Genomic DNA, 13,937 nt, shown 5'->3' with positions numbered 1-13,937 from the left:
TAAGCGACTGTGAGGCTTTACTTTCCACTTGGCTTTTGAACATGATCCCTAGCCCAGCTCAGCACTGCCCTTTACTCGGAGAAGCTGGCCTGCTCTCCTCTCATCATGTTGACTTTATTTATATACTTTGACCTGTGCTTAGTGTTCGCTGATGCACATGTGCTTTCTCTAGTTGTGGCCAGTGGCATCTACACTCTAGTTGCTGAGCACAGGCTTCTCATCGTGATGGCTTCTCTGATTGCAGAACATGGGCTCTAGAGCACAGCCTCATTAGTTGCAGAGCATGGGCTCAGTTGCTCCGTGGCATGTTGGATCTTCCCAGACCAGGCATCAAAGCAGTTTCCTTTGCATTTACAGGTGGATTCCTGTCCAGGGAACCCCTAGGGAAGTCCTCATGTTTTATCTTGCTCTGTCCTGAACTGTAACCACTTCTCTACCCTCTGCTTTCTCCTGGATTAAAAGTATAAGTGTATATATGTGTGTGGCTCTTTGTGACCCATGAACTGGACCCTGCCTGGCTCCTCTGTCCACGGAATTTTCCAGGCAAGAATACTGGTGTGGGTTCCCATTTCCTTCTCCAGGGGATCTTCCCCACCCAGGGATTGAACCTGTGTCCATTGCTTCTCTTGCATTGGCAGGCGGATTCTTTACCACTAGCTCCACCTGTCTTTTGAAAGCCCCAAAGAAAGTGTCTGTGAAAGCCAGAAGGATGGTCGGGGTCAGGTAAGCGGCTGAACTGGTTGTTCTCACCTCAGACCCCAGAGCATTCTCTCCCACATGAGCTGTCAGCTTAGCCCCAGGGTTTCTGACTCAGAGGCCTGGGATGGGGCCTGGGAACCTGCATTTACAACAAGCTCCTAGATGCTGCTGCTGCTAGTCTAGGGACCCCAGTTTGAAGATCGCCGGATTAAGCAGACATACAGGCTGTATGAGGCACAGGAAAACCTGTGTGATGCCAAAAGCACAGGACAGACACATTGAGAGAGTGGGCCAAGGGCAGCAAGGAGGGAGAGCAGGGAGGGAGGCAGGAGAACACAGGGACAAAAGGCAAGGCTGGGCTCGTGGCCTCTAACACACCACAGCTCACCCTCTACCCCCACCCCCATCCCCCGTGGACATGCTCACAACAACAGGTGGACAAGGGAACATCCCCACAGTCTGTGAAGGCTGGAACCCCTGGGGGCAAGCCACAAAGACCCGCCCCCCAGACCCGGGCATCTCACCTGAAGGACTATAAGAAGCTGAAGATCTCCTGAGACCAGGAGATGGGCAGCCCTCCCTCAGTCCCAGCCAGGCTTGAGCTTGCAGAGACGTGGGAAGGGAAATTGGGATCTGCCGGGCAGCAGCAGCCTGCAGCAGGGAGGCAGGCAGGTCACCACACTGCCCTGCAAGCTGCTTCTCACACCCCATCACCGGCACCCCTTCACCTCCACTCTGGTCTTTCTCCCTGAGGGATCCAACACTGCCCACAAAGCGAACTCAACACAGCCTGCCTACACTTCCTTCCTTCTCGGGAGAGAGCAGAGAACTGGCAGCAAGCAACCCCAAACCAGCACTACAACCATCCCTACACTGGACCCTGCACAGGGGGACAAACGAGCCCAAGCTCCACCCCCAACAGAGGTGGGTTCAGAAAAGGAACAGTGGGTGGAAAACACCACAGACAGAGGAATATGTGTGGTATGACCCAGTTATGAGACCTTGCAGAACCAAATGACATAATGTTTAAGAATACGCTCTGAAAAGATCAGGACAGGCCATGTCCTCTGCCCCTGGGGCAGCGCTTCACCCTGGGCTCTGCAGGTACAGGGGTTGGCGGGCACAGGACCCCCATGGAAGGCCCAACAGCAGCTTCAGGAGAGTCCCCCACACTCGGCCCCTGGCAGCACAGCAGTGTGCCCACTATGCATGAACACAGACACCTGCTCACTTCTACAACTACCTCTTTCTAACACATCCATGCCTGGGAGTCTAGGCCTTTCTTCTCTTCATCAGAAGGATACCTGATCCCAAAAAGAATTCCGATTCAGTAAATTGCCTGGCTAGGGTGCAGGAGGGAGAGCATCAAGAAAGGAAAACTAGGCAGTCCAGAGCACTCAGTTCCATCCCTCCCTCCTTGGCTCTCACGTTTTCACTCAGGAAGCACAGACTGGCTGCCATAATGCGCCAGATATGCTGCAGTAATGTGAGGGGTGCAAAACATGAGACAGGCCATGAACAGCTACATGAAGCAGCCAATCACGCCCTGTGCTGCAGCCTCCCCTCTATCCTTGGGTCACCCATCTCCCTGGCATCACCTGTTGGTAACTCTGCTGCTGAGGTATGGTCTGAGGAATCAGCCAGGGCTGCCTCGCAAACACATGGCCATCCAGGTAGAGAGGTGACAGGTGGCTGCCTGTAACAGAATTCAAGGCAGGGGAACAGGATCCAGTCTCACTGTCCCAGAAGGTCCCGCAAAGCAGTGGGGGGAGGGAACATGGCAGAGTTGGCCCTGGGCTCCTGTGCAGCCCAGAGCCCAGGGGGGAGGGGCCGCTGCAGCCAGCCTTCCCCTCTCACCCACCACCCCGCACACCCAGGAAGGGCTCGGTAATAAAGGAGGCTGTTATGGTCTCTGAGTCACGGTCCTCTTCATCTCCCTGCTACTGAGTCCACAGTGGAGAGTCAGAAGGATCTGCTGGAATCGCATCACTGAGACGCTGGCAGCTGGGCCCCCTGAATCCCCACGGGCTCCTGTGGGCACTAAGACTGTGATGAGGATTGTGACCATTGGGGTAAAACTGGCTCCTGCTTATTGAGGCTCAGCTGATACAAACCCTTCCTGGATGTGAGCTCATCTCATCGGTGTAGTGACCCCACACGGGGCCATCACAACCCTGTGCTATTTCAGAGAGTAGACAGCAAGGCTCAGACAACTGCTCATGCAACAGAGTCTCTGCTAGGACATCTCTGCAGGAGCTGAGAGAGCCCTGCGGAGGTCACAGAGTCCTGTTGCCTCCCAGGGTCAGAAGCTGAAAGCAGCAAGTGACAGAGACCAGAGCACATAGGAACCCATGGCCCCCAGCCAAGAACACTCTCCTTAGGTCAAGGCGGGGGGCCTCAGGGCTACAAACCCATGTTTCCCTTGAGGGAATGAAGAAGGATCCCTGAGCTGGACCAGGGGAGAGGTACCTGGAAGGGTTGCAGAAGGTGCAACCGAGCCTTCCAGCAGGACTGCCATGTTTCAGCAACAGAACCACAGCTAGCGGGCTGCACGCAGGCCCCACTGCATGGCATGGAGGTCCCAGTTCCTGTCTCAGCCCCTTCCCCCAAACTGTGAAAAAGAGGCCCTGGAAAGATGCTCAGAAATACAGTGCTAGACCCCCTTCCTGCAGTGTCCAGTGCCCACCTGCAGGTCATGGGGTTTCTGAGAAACCACAGAGTAAAGAAACTTGTTTACTTAAATTAGCGCAGCATTCTCAAACATGCATGACCATGGAACCCAGAAAGTTTTGAATCACAAAGTGCCAAATACACCAGACCTTAGGAGTTACACCACTCCATTTTAAGTTCAAAAAATCAGGGTGTGGAACAACTTGCCATGGGTGTGTAACTAGCTAGAGACAGCACCAAGACACAAACCGACCCTCCCAACCCCAAGGCCACATTGACAAGGCTCACTTCACCCAGGGCCTGCTGGCACAGGGACCACAAAGCTGGGCAGTAGAAGCATAGACTTACATTACTGGCCAACGTGTCCTGAAGTCTGACAACTGGAATCCCCACGGGACCAGAGGCAGAGCCAGGCTGCAAGCTGAAATCAGAGTCCTGTAAAAAAAAAAAGGGAACAAAGCCCACAGAAATCACCCTGGCTCGTCTTCTGGCAGAGACACACATGAAGTAGACCCATAGCCTTAGCAGCTCAAAAAAACCCAGTATGGGACTTCCCTGGTGGTCCAGGAGCTAAGACTCTGGGATCCCAACGCAGGGGGCCTGACGAATCCTGGTCAGGGAATTAGATGCCACAACTCAGATCAAAGACTCCATGTGACGCAACTAAGACCTAGCACAGCCACATAAGTAAATATTTAAAAATAAATAAAGCAGTATTCACCATGTGAACAAAATGGCCAGCTGTTTCATGAGAGCTCCCAAGCAAGGCGGCCATCCCCTTCTCTGCCTGATTTCCTGCTTGGTCTGAGAACTTGCCTGGTGTTGGCAGGGAGACAGAGGACCAGCCCATAGCAGTGGCTCACCCACAATACCACCCCACAACATCCCTTGCAGTGTTGCCAGCACCTACCACCCTGCTCCTCCAGGAAAGGCCCCTCCTTCCTCTCCAAGCACCAAAAAGAGGGGTTGGGGAGGTGGGTAGGAGAAACATTTCAAGCCTCACCGTCGGATTGACTCCAAATTCAATGGGTAGCACCAGCAGCACAGAACCCACGTGAATCTCCACCCCGTTAACAGGGAGAACCATAGCCCCCTGTAGCCGTTCGCCCCCTCCAAGCCCTTTCTGTTTTTCAGAGAGCACTCATTGCCAATGAGTCCCAGTCTGTGCTCCTTGCTCTGTCCCGAGCCTTGTTCTGAATCCTTGATGGAAAAGCAAAAAGACTGAGACACATAGCCTGAAGTGACTCTGACCTCTAGCTTCCAAGGAACCTGGAGCCAGAAAAGAAGACACACCAGCCATTCTGCCTAGCCTGGCCCCTGAGAGCTGGGCTCCGGATTACCTTCAGTTCTGACTGCTTTTGAGTTTGCTCCTTGTGGCTATTGGCCTTGGGCTCCAGGCTAGGCCTGCTTGTGTCCTCGGGCTTCAGGGTGCCACATGGGGAGTTGCGCTGTGAGGAGGTTGCTGAGGACTCTCAGGACTCAGTGCTCAGGTCAACACCACTGTCTCCCTGGCTGCTCTTAAAGCCCTGCTATGATGGAGAAGGCAGTGGCACCCCACTCCAGTACTCTTGCCTGGAAAATCCCATGGACGGAGGAGCCTGGTAAGCTGCAGTCCATGGGGTCGCTAAGAGTCGGACACGACTGAGCGACTTCACTTTCTCTTTGTACTTCATGCATTGGAGAAGGAAATGGCAACCCACTCCAGTGTTCTTGCCTGGAGAATCCCAGGGGCGGGGGAGCCTGGTGGGCTGCTGTTTATGGGGTTGCACAGAGTTGGACACGACTGAAGCGACTTAGCAGCAGCAGCAGCATGCGGGACACACAGCCAGTCAGCAACTGAGTCCTGAAGAGCAAGACCTGGGGCATGACATGTCTCCTGGCCAGAGTCCGAGATCACAGGTACATGTGGGCCCCTGCACTGTGAGCATGGCCAGACGCCAAGGACCCAGGGTGGGTACTCCCTGGCCATCCCTTCTTTCTCCCTTCCACAAAGGCACCTCCTCCAGACCTGAAAGCAAGACTGGAGACCAGCGATGAGCCAGGGTCACCACTTGGCCAGGGAGAGCACGAGTGGGCCGCTGGAATGGCCCTAGACAGTCAGCAGATGCTTGGTGCCTAGGGGCCACTCACCTCAGCAGAGCCAGGCTTGGTGCTGGTGAAGGCAGAGGCAGCTTTGGTCCAGGAGTCACTAGTCGAGGCCTGAAGGGGGAGGGCTGCTAGGAGAAAGACAGAGTCAGGACATCAAAGAGGAACAACCAAGCCAGAAACACGGCTACAGGCAGCTCACACAAACTCAAGTCTCCAAACCACCTCCCTCCTCAGTCTGACACCTTCACTCAACATCCCAACATCCCCAGAAACATTTCCATAAATGAGCTTCCCATGATTTCATGGACGAGGAGCTCCAGGTAAACATGCCAGCAACCTCTCACTCTGCTGTGGTAAAGCTTTTTTCACATAAGCCAACTATTTATTTCTACAAATTGGCACCTCCCTACAAGTCTTTGAACAAGTCAAGCTGATCGTTACTCAACTGTTGTTAGCTCAACCATTCTTGAGAATCCAACAAAAGTCACGGACCCTGTGTGTGCCGAAAACCTCCTGAGCTCTTTTCCAAGATCCAGGGCCCTTCTGAAGCCATCCACACACCCCTGGTCTGAGCAACCACGAGACACTGCACAATCCAGGAGGGAAAACCTTGATAGCCAAGGGCAACTCCCGAGTTGGTCCACTCTGCTTGACCATGCTGGCAGATACGTATCTTTGGACATTTACACTGTGACACTCACCACTCTCACAAAACCAAACTGACTGATACCAAAATTTACTGAAAGACTACTGTACTTTCAATCAGAGTTGACTATTTCCCAATATTACATTGAAATGTTTAGAATCAAGGTTTTAATCAGAAACATGAGGACAGGCTGTGTGGTAAAACTAAGAGAACCAGGCTCAGAACCCAGGCTGTCTGTCATGTGGCTCTGGGGTTGTCACTCACTATGGAAGTCTTAGCTGCTTTGAATAAAAGAGCTAGAAATGGATGATTTCACCAAGTTCCCACTGCCCGCTCTGCAGGGCCTTGTCCAAAGCAGGAACTCAAGAAGAATCTGCTCAATTAAAATGGTTTCCTATTTTAAAATGAAAGATTACCAGAAAAATACCATTGGATAAGAAATTCTTTTAAATTCAGGGAAACAGATTTTCTACAAATTAAGGGCCACCCTAGTCTGGTTTCAAGTCTAAGACATTTGGGGAGGGGTTGACAGAAGCTTCCTTCTGGCAAGAAAAGGGCGCACAGTACAGATGGTAAAGCTCTGGACTCCTGTTCTCCCAAAGAGTCGTCTGCTGCTCGCCCTGAAGGAAGAAAGGATAGCTGATGTGGGTGAGAATCAAGCCAACTACTGAGCGACATCAGCCAAACGGGGTGGGGACGACTCTTTCCCGTCACTTGATGCAGAATGCTCTGCTCACCACCACACTTCATGCAGGGAAACTCTTACACTGTTCACAGGTTGCAGCGGCATGTGGTGCTCAGATGGCATTAATCCCAGACTCAGCAGAGGAAGCCAGGAAATAGGCAATGCTGTGTCTCTGCTCATGGCCCCAAGGGAGAATCCTCCCTGAGAAGGGCCACAAGCCTGGAAGGTGGCCTGAGCCTCGGGGTCCGAACACAAGCTCCTACCTTGAGTGCTGCTCTCCCAGATTTTGGTGCCCAGGCTGCTGCCAGGCATAGGCCCATCGCCCTGCTCCAGACACAGGGTGTTCTGCTTCTTCGCAAACCAAGAGGAATCTGAGAGGTAAGACTTTGGCCTTTGACAGGAACCTATGGAGAAGAGGGTGATGGGGTCCAGCCTCGATAGCAGACCTGAAAAATGAGCTCCCCCCAAAAGGAAGACCCTGGGCTCCAAAACCACACCTGAAAACTGCTCCAGAGAATTCACCAACCGTCGGTTAAAACCTCCACCACGCGGGAACTGCAATGCCAACCAAACCACCCCTGAAAGTGCCCAGTGGGCTGTGATTTGAGACCACAGTAGGGGGAGGCTGGGTTTCAGGGGCTAACAGGTCTACGTCCTGCTCAGCCCATTTCAGCTGGTGTCAACAAGGACCAGTCACCCTCTGAGAGCAGGGAAATCACACCATCTACCCCACGGAGCACAGGGACAATGGGCCCTGGGAGGCAGTGCCTGGGAGGCAGCGCCTGGCTTGTAGCATGCCATTCTTCCTCTCCCAGCCCAGACAGAATTCAGAACATTCTGACTGCAGGCTACAGGTCTCTGCATCCCAGCCCCCTTGCATCAAGCCCCATACCTGGAGGGCTTCCTCCTTCTTTCACCTCTCCTCCTCCAACAGGCGGTGCTGCTTCTTGGTCAGGATCTCAATGAAGTCTTTGCCCACCAGAGCCCACATCACTCTCCTCCCCAGGGCTGGATCAGCAATTTTCAATGATGGCATCTGAACCAAGATTCACAAGGAAGGGCAATGGTTACTTTTACTGCAAGCTAAGAATAACCTAACCCTACAGACACCCAAAATAAGAGCACTGAGTCAACTCAAAAGGCCAGGTGCTTAGCTGGCTTGGGCCTCAGCATATTCACTATCACCAGGGTCTAGGAAACCCAGAGAGGATTTCTACACCCTTCTCATAACCTTGTAATGCACTGTTATCTGGAACCAAACAGGCTACAGTGAAGAAAACAGGCCTCAGAGGCCCAGCTCCACTCCCAACCAGCTGTGTGATCCTGGACATACCACTCAACTTCTCTGGAACTCAGCTTCCCATCTTTAAAACTGGGACACTGCAGGGCTGTTATGGGAGTGCAGCAGGGCTGTGAGCAACATGAGGACATGAATCCTTTCTGTTTTGCTCTTAACCCAGTACATGCCCAGAACCTAAGATATTCAGCGAAAGGGCAAATTCAGCAACCCATGGCAGTGGCCAGGACCCACCTCATTTTGCCTGGATCCTTCTTCCCCTGAAGATTTGAGCTGACACCCATGTCCGTAGTTCAGGTCAAATGATTTCATGGTCTCTCTCTGCTCTTCTGACTTCTGGGTGACCAGCTTGGCCTCCTCTGCCTTCTCACAGGGGGCTTTGGTTACATCAGAGGCAGCATGGGCTGCCCACTGTAGCGTGTAGTGGCTGCTCCCACTGCCGCATCCAAGACCTCCAGGAAAGGCCTCGTCTGCGGACCTAGAGAGGAAGGAGGATCTTGTCAGCTCAGAAGTGGCTCAAGAAGGAGAAGCCACATATGCACACAGCACACACACAAGCTCAGCCCCAGTCTGTCATTTCCTCCTGGTGTCCCCTCCACCCAGAAGAAGGGGTGGCTGGTGACATGCTGTTGCGAGCCTGTGGGGAAGCCACCCCAGAGCACTGCTCCAGCAAAGCCCATGGGGAAAGCTGCTCTATCCTCACCCCCTCCCCAGGCTAGTACTCCTATCCTTTCTCTTTGCCTAGTAACCCAGTAGAGCTACAGAAAAGAGATAAGGGGCAAGACTTAGAACTGGGCCACAGAGGGAGCCCAGGCCTCACTCACTGCCAGTCCCCTGGGGCAGAAACCAGAAGTAAAGCCAGGTCTTGTCATCTTGGGCCTAAAAAGCTCCTCTAGATCCACACCTACAAGAACACACATTCTCTTGTAGTGCCTTGTTCAGAGATACGAGTGAATCCACATTCTCCTGTGGCACCTTGTTCAGATACAAGTGAACTATAGGCCAGGCCTCTGTGCCCTGAACTCTTGAGGAGGCCGGGAAGCAGGAAAATTGTCTTCTTTGGCACTTGGGTGGGGCCTGAGCAGCGTCAGGGATATGGGCTGCATGAGCTCTGCCCCTATCCTGATCGCAGGCCAGCTGTGGGCAGTGAGCAGATGCTGAGCACAGGGCACCCACCCCAAAGCCTCCGATTCTGGAGAGGCGCTCTTTGGGCCTAAGCAGCCACTCATGGCCCCTGCTTACTGCCTGGATATCACCAAATGTGTGTGGGGTAATCCCCAGAGTGGGGTTGCTTGTCTTTCATGGAGAAGCAAAGGCTCTCAGGGAAGATCTCTCTCTGCAGGGCCAGGAGGCCAGCAATGCCCCAGCAAAGAAACTGCCTGGCAGCAATCAGGGGCTGAGAAGTATAGTGAACCGACCAGTGCTCACCAGGTACCATGCACAGAGAGTGACCACAACCCTGTGGTGGTGACCCCTTGGCTGGACTTGGAGGAGACATACGGAGACTGAACTTTTGAGACCGGTACTGGGACAGCAACTTCAGGGGGACTACCCAGATGGGAACTCTAGTCTCAGTTCTGAAGCCACAACAATATGCCACAAGAGAAGCAGACAGCAGGGTTAGAGCCAATGATGGAGGTGCTCACACATGATGGCCTTGGTGGGCGGTCACCCCTGGAACACTACGAGAGGGAAGGAGTTGGGGCGGGCCCTGACACACTGCAGGACAGCATGCGTGAGGTGCTGCTGGAAACACCGCTAACAGAACCATAGCAACAGAAAAGGACCCGGGACTCTGCTTCTGGTTTTCCTTTTGACTTTCAAAGGCATCCTGTTCTGATGACTCTCATAGCAGGAAGAAGTGTCACCGCCACCTAGCCTAACAGACTTCTCCCCAAATCCTCCTGGCTCCAGCTTCTGGCTCAGGTTGTCCACCAGGATTCTCTGGCCCAAGAAGGTCCGCTTGGCCAGCTCCTTCTTCTCGCCTGCACTTACCCCAGGGGTGGCCATCAGCCTGGGGGTCCAGCTCAGGCCGGCCCTCCACTCCCACCTCTCGCTAAAGTCGCTGATCTCAGGGGACTTTCAGCCCATGGCGATGCTCCTGTCCCCAGGGCAGGGTCTGGGACGGCCTGGCCACTGGCTGGCCAGCAGGGGTGGCTCATCCTCTGGCCCCCACGGACCCTGGGCCTCCCATTCCCGTCAGAGTTTGTGGAAGCGGCGGGGGGGGGGGGTGCAGAGGTGGCTGGTGCAGAGGCCGCCTTTGCCTGAAGGGCCAGTTCTCGGCATTTTCAGAAGCTGCTGCTGGTCATCTTGGAATAAGGCCCTCTTGGCTTCCACACAGCCATTCTTGAAGCCCCGGGAGCCCAAGGCATCAGGGTGTCTATAGGTGTCTGGGATGTAGTCTCTGACTAAGGGCCACCGGGCCCCACATGCAGGATCCTGCCAGGAGGCACCAGGACCCTGGCTCAATCAAGAGGCCACCTCCTTGGCAGCGAAGTTTCTCTGGCTATACACACAGTTGCTCAGCTCCAGGGGGAGGGCACGCCTGAAGGCCTGGGAGCCTCAGTTATTGGCCTCAGGCCCACTGTTGTCCTTGGGGTGCATCCTGCTAGACCAGCAGGACTCCCTGAAGTCGCCCTTCCTTCCCATGGCCTCCTCCCACTCTCGGAGCATGCCCTTATCCCCGGGCTCGGTGCCTCGCTGCTGCTGCTGCCGCTTGGGAAACTCCTCCTACTCAGAGTCCTCACTGTGGGTCTCACTGGCGAACCTCCACTGGGGCTTGTCCTGGGGGAAGTCATCCAGCGGCTCAAACTCCCGTGGACCTCAGCCCCGGCCACTCCTCTGGCTTCCACTGTAGAGGCCCAGCACCCTGAGGATGCCCCCCACACACAGGCTGCTACCAGTGGGCTGCCAGTGGAAGGTCAACTCTCAGAACCCATGGCTATGCCTGCAGGCTGGCCCCGGGGCCCCAAAGCCTTGTTCCTAATCAATGAAGATCCAGTTATTCCTCCTGGTCACGAGTGGGTGGCTGGTCTCCCTGAAGGATCTGGACTCTGGGGCCCCACCAAGGTTGTTCTCCCCCCTGGGACGGCTGGCCTCATGGTCCGAGCTGGAACAGACTGAGCCCTGGTCCTCTGAGGTGGCTGGGGCCACACTGGCCAGCCCAGGGTCATTCTTTTGGTCCTCGTCCTCAGCTGCTTCATGGACAGGCCCCATCTCCTGGGACAGGCGGGTGCTCCCTTCTGCCAGCTCACCTTACTTTCACAGGAAGGAGCCATAACACATGCGCTCAACCCCACCCCATGGCTCTGCCCCCAAGGTTCTGTGGGATTTGCCTCTGACCCCAGGGTTCCTCCTGGGCCTTCAGTCACCATCAGAGCCTCTCACAGCCATTCTCATCTCACTCCCCTTCCCCAGAACACACTGGTCCCTCCCAAGGCACCCCTTCCCTGAAGGCAGTGTCTCCCGGGACAGGGCCTCCTCCCAGAGCTCATCTCACTGAGGACCGAGATTCCTCCTTCAGCTGCAGGGCAGCAGGACCAAACGACGCCTCACCTGACACACACGTCCATGGCCAAACTGTCGCTGGATTTCAGGTGGGTCAGCGAGTAGCCCTTTCTCTGCAATGCCATGTAATCCTTGGGGCTCCACACAGGGGCGGGGTCAATGGCAGTCACTTTCCTTTCCGGCAGTGGGGGCACACAGCACTGGTCCTCAGCATGACAGCCGGTCCCACTGAGGGAATCCAGGGGCTTTATGGGTTTCATCAATCCTGAAGGAAGCAATCAGCCAATCGTTCACCTTGTTCAGCAAGCCATAGGTCGTCCACAGGCCCAGAGGAGACAAGCTGCCCCAACCATCACGCAGATGCAGCACCCCACCTGCTTCATGTCATCTGATCACAGAACCTCTAAAGGCACACACACAATCTGAAAGGCCTGTTCAAAGACCTTGGAGGTCCAATATTAGCTCCCAGTGAAGAGTTCCTATGTTGAAGGGTATAAGAAACTTGCAAATGGAAACAGGACACAACCAACTAGAGAGCTCATGGCTGGTGGCAGAAAGCTAAGGGGTCAGGCAGCTAGCAGCAGGAGATGCCCGACGGTCTCTTGCACAGACACAGGAAAGATGAGCTATGCTCCAGGAAGTCCACACACACCAAGGAGCCAGCGTCTGTTTGCCTCCAAACTCTGCAAGAAGATTCAGAAAGGGGTCTGGGCTTCAGCTCCGCCTGTTTCTGCCCCTGAGCTTACAGTGATATACCACATTCTGTCCAGGGAAGGGGAGAAGGGGGACACACAGATGACACTCAACTCTTAACTTGCCCAAGGAGACAGGGATACACTGACATCTCAGTCCAATCAGATACAAACCAGCCAGGGAGACAGCATCCCCCACCAGGGCCCGTCTGTACACTTCTTCCTGATGGGATGCTGTAGACTGCAGTAAAGGTCTCCCATTGGGCCGGAGTCTGTGTAGAAAAGAGGGTCTGATTTTTCAGATACTTCACAAAGCTAATTACTGGCTGCCAATGTTTTTGTGCCCATTTTTAAAGCTGAGATAATCTGATCAGGAAAATGGTTCTGCATCAGGCCAGTGATTTTATACTTTCTTTCAGTTTTGGAGTGCTCTGTCCAAATGTGATCAATATATGACTCCAGCACAAAGGTAGTCTGAGTCATGTGGTGGTGAGGACCCTCTCTGGAATCCTAAAATTACACACCATTTACTAAGTATTAATTATGAGGTATGCAGAACTGTTCAGCACTACACAGACCTATTTTTGGCAATATGGCAGCTCATATTACCTGAAAAAAACCTCCTGTCACAGAAACGCTGCACAAAACATACTACACATTTCATTTGCAGAGCTCTGCTCCCCCAAAACCAGGAAACTCCCAGGGACCTGAAACCACAGCCATGGGCAAGAGCCATGGGCCAGAGGCACGAGCAAGGGCTCCCTAGAGCGGAGCCAGGGACACATCTGTCAGATGCAGAAATCTACAGGTGTGCTCCTAAACACCGACCCCTCACCCTTCCGACAAGAGATGGGGCTTCTCTGCACAAGGCAGAGAGCTATAGCTGAGGTGCTGCTTACACAAAGACCCTCAAAGGGCTATGTGTTCAATTTCAAGACAGAAAACCCTCATGCTCTTTAGGACAGGGAGATGACTGAACTAGTGTCCCAGCCAGGGCCAGGGCAGGGAAAACAGTCACCTGTGAGGAATTCATGGCCACATGCCAGCTTTCATGCAGGCTTGGGGGCACCAGAGTGGAGTTCATATTTACACTCCTAGAATTCTCCAGAAACTTCCTGAGGTACAATAAAAGGTAGTTCTAGGCGGGCAGAGGAAAACATAGAGCCACCCTGGAAGGATACACTGTCAAAGCAAGCTACACAGAATCCCCAAGGTAAGAATAGCTCTGCTGGAAATGAACTCATGAGTCAAAACCCCCAGAACATTGTGGGGAAAGCAGTCCACCACAAGTCCACAGCAAGTTCATAGGATCATGCACTATCCCCAAGAACTTCAGAAAACAGATCAAAATGTTAAACACCAGAGAATTACTCTTTACATTATTAAAAGCATAAAAGAAAGAATTGAAAACTCACAAAAATACAAGACACAAGAATAAAAATCTGAGGGGAAAAGTCTAGTAATAAAAATACAGTCACTGAAATTAAAAACCCACTGGACAGTAAAAAAAAAAAAAAAACAGCAGATTAGACACAGTTGGAGATAACATGGAATTAGAAAATATTTCTAAGCATTTTCCCAGAAGGCACCACATAAATCAGCTCTCATATATTCAAGAGACTCGGAGGCAAAGTGAGAGGTATCATGATGCAG

At 53.4% G+C, this 13,937-nt stretch overlaps 1 non-coding gene and 1 pseudogene across 1 annotated transcript; both read right to left on the bottom strand.

Moving 5' to 3' along the window:
- Positions 1–2,311: 2,311 nt before the first annotated feature.
- The window catches only part of LOC782844 (protein PRRC2B-like), a 59,758-nt pseudogene continuing 48,132 nt past the window's right edge, over positions 2,312–13,937 (bottom strand).
- On the bottom strand, positions 2,609–2,694 carry LOC112445241 (small nucleolar RNA SNORD62). The gene has a single exon (XR_003033607.1). It is a non-coding gene; the product is annotated as a small nucleolar RNA SNORD62 (small nucleolar RNA).

Source organism: Bos taurus, chromosome X (genome assembly GCF_002263795.3).
Source record: "Bos taurus isolate L1 Dominette 01449 registration number 42190680 breed Hereford chromosome X, ARS-UCD2.0, whole genome shotgun sequence".
NCBI classification, from domain to species: Eukaryota; Metazoa; Chordata; class Mammalia; order Artiodactyla; family Bovidae; genus Bos; species Bos taurus.
The sequence above is the reverse complement of the archived record's forward strand: the minus strand, read 5'-3'. Positions and strand labels throughout refer to the sequence as shown.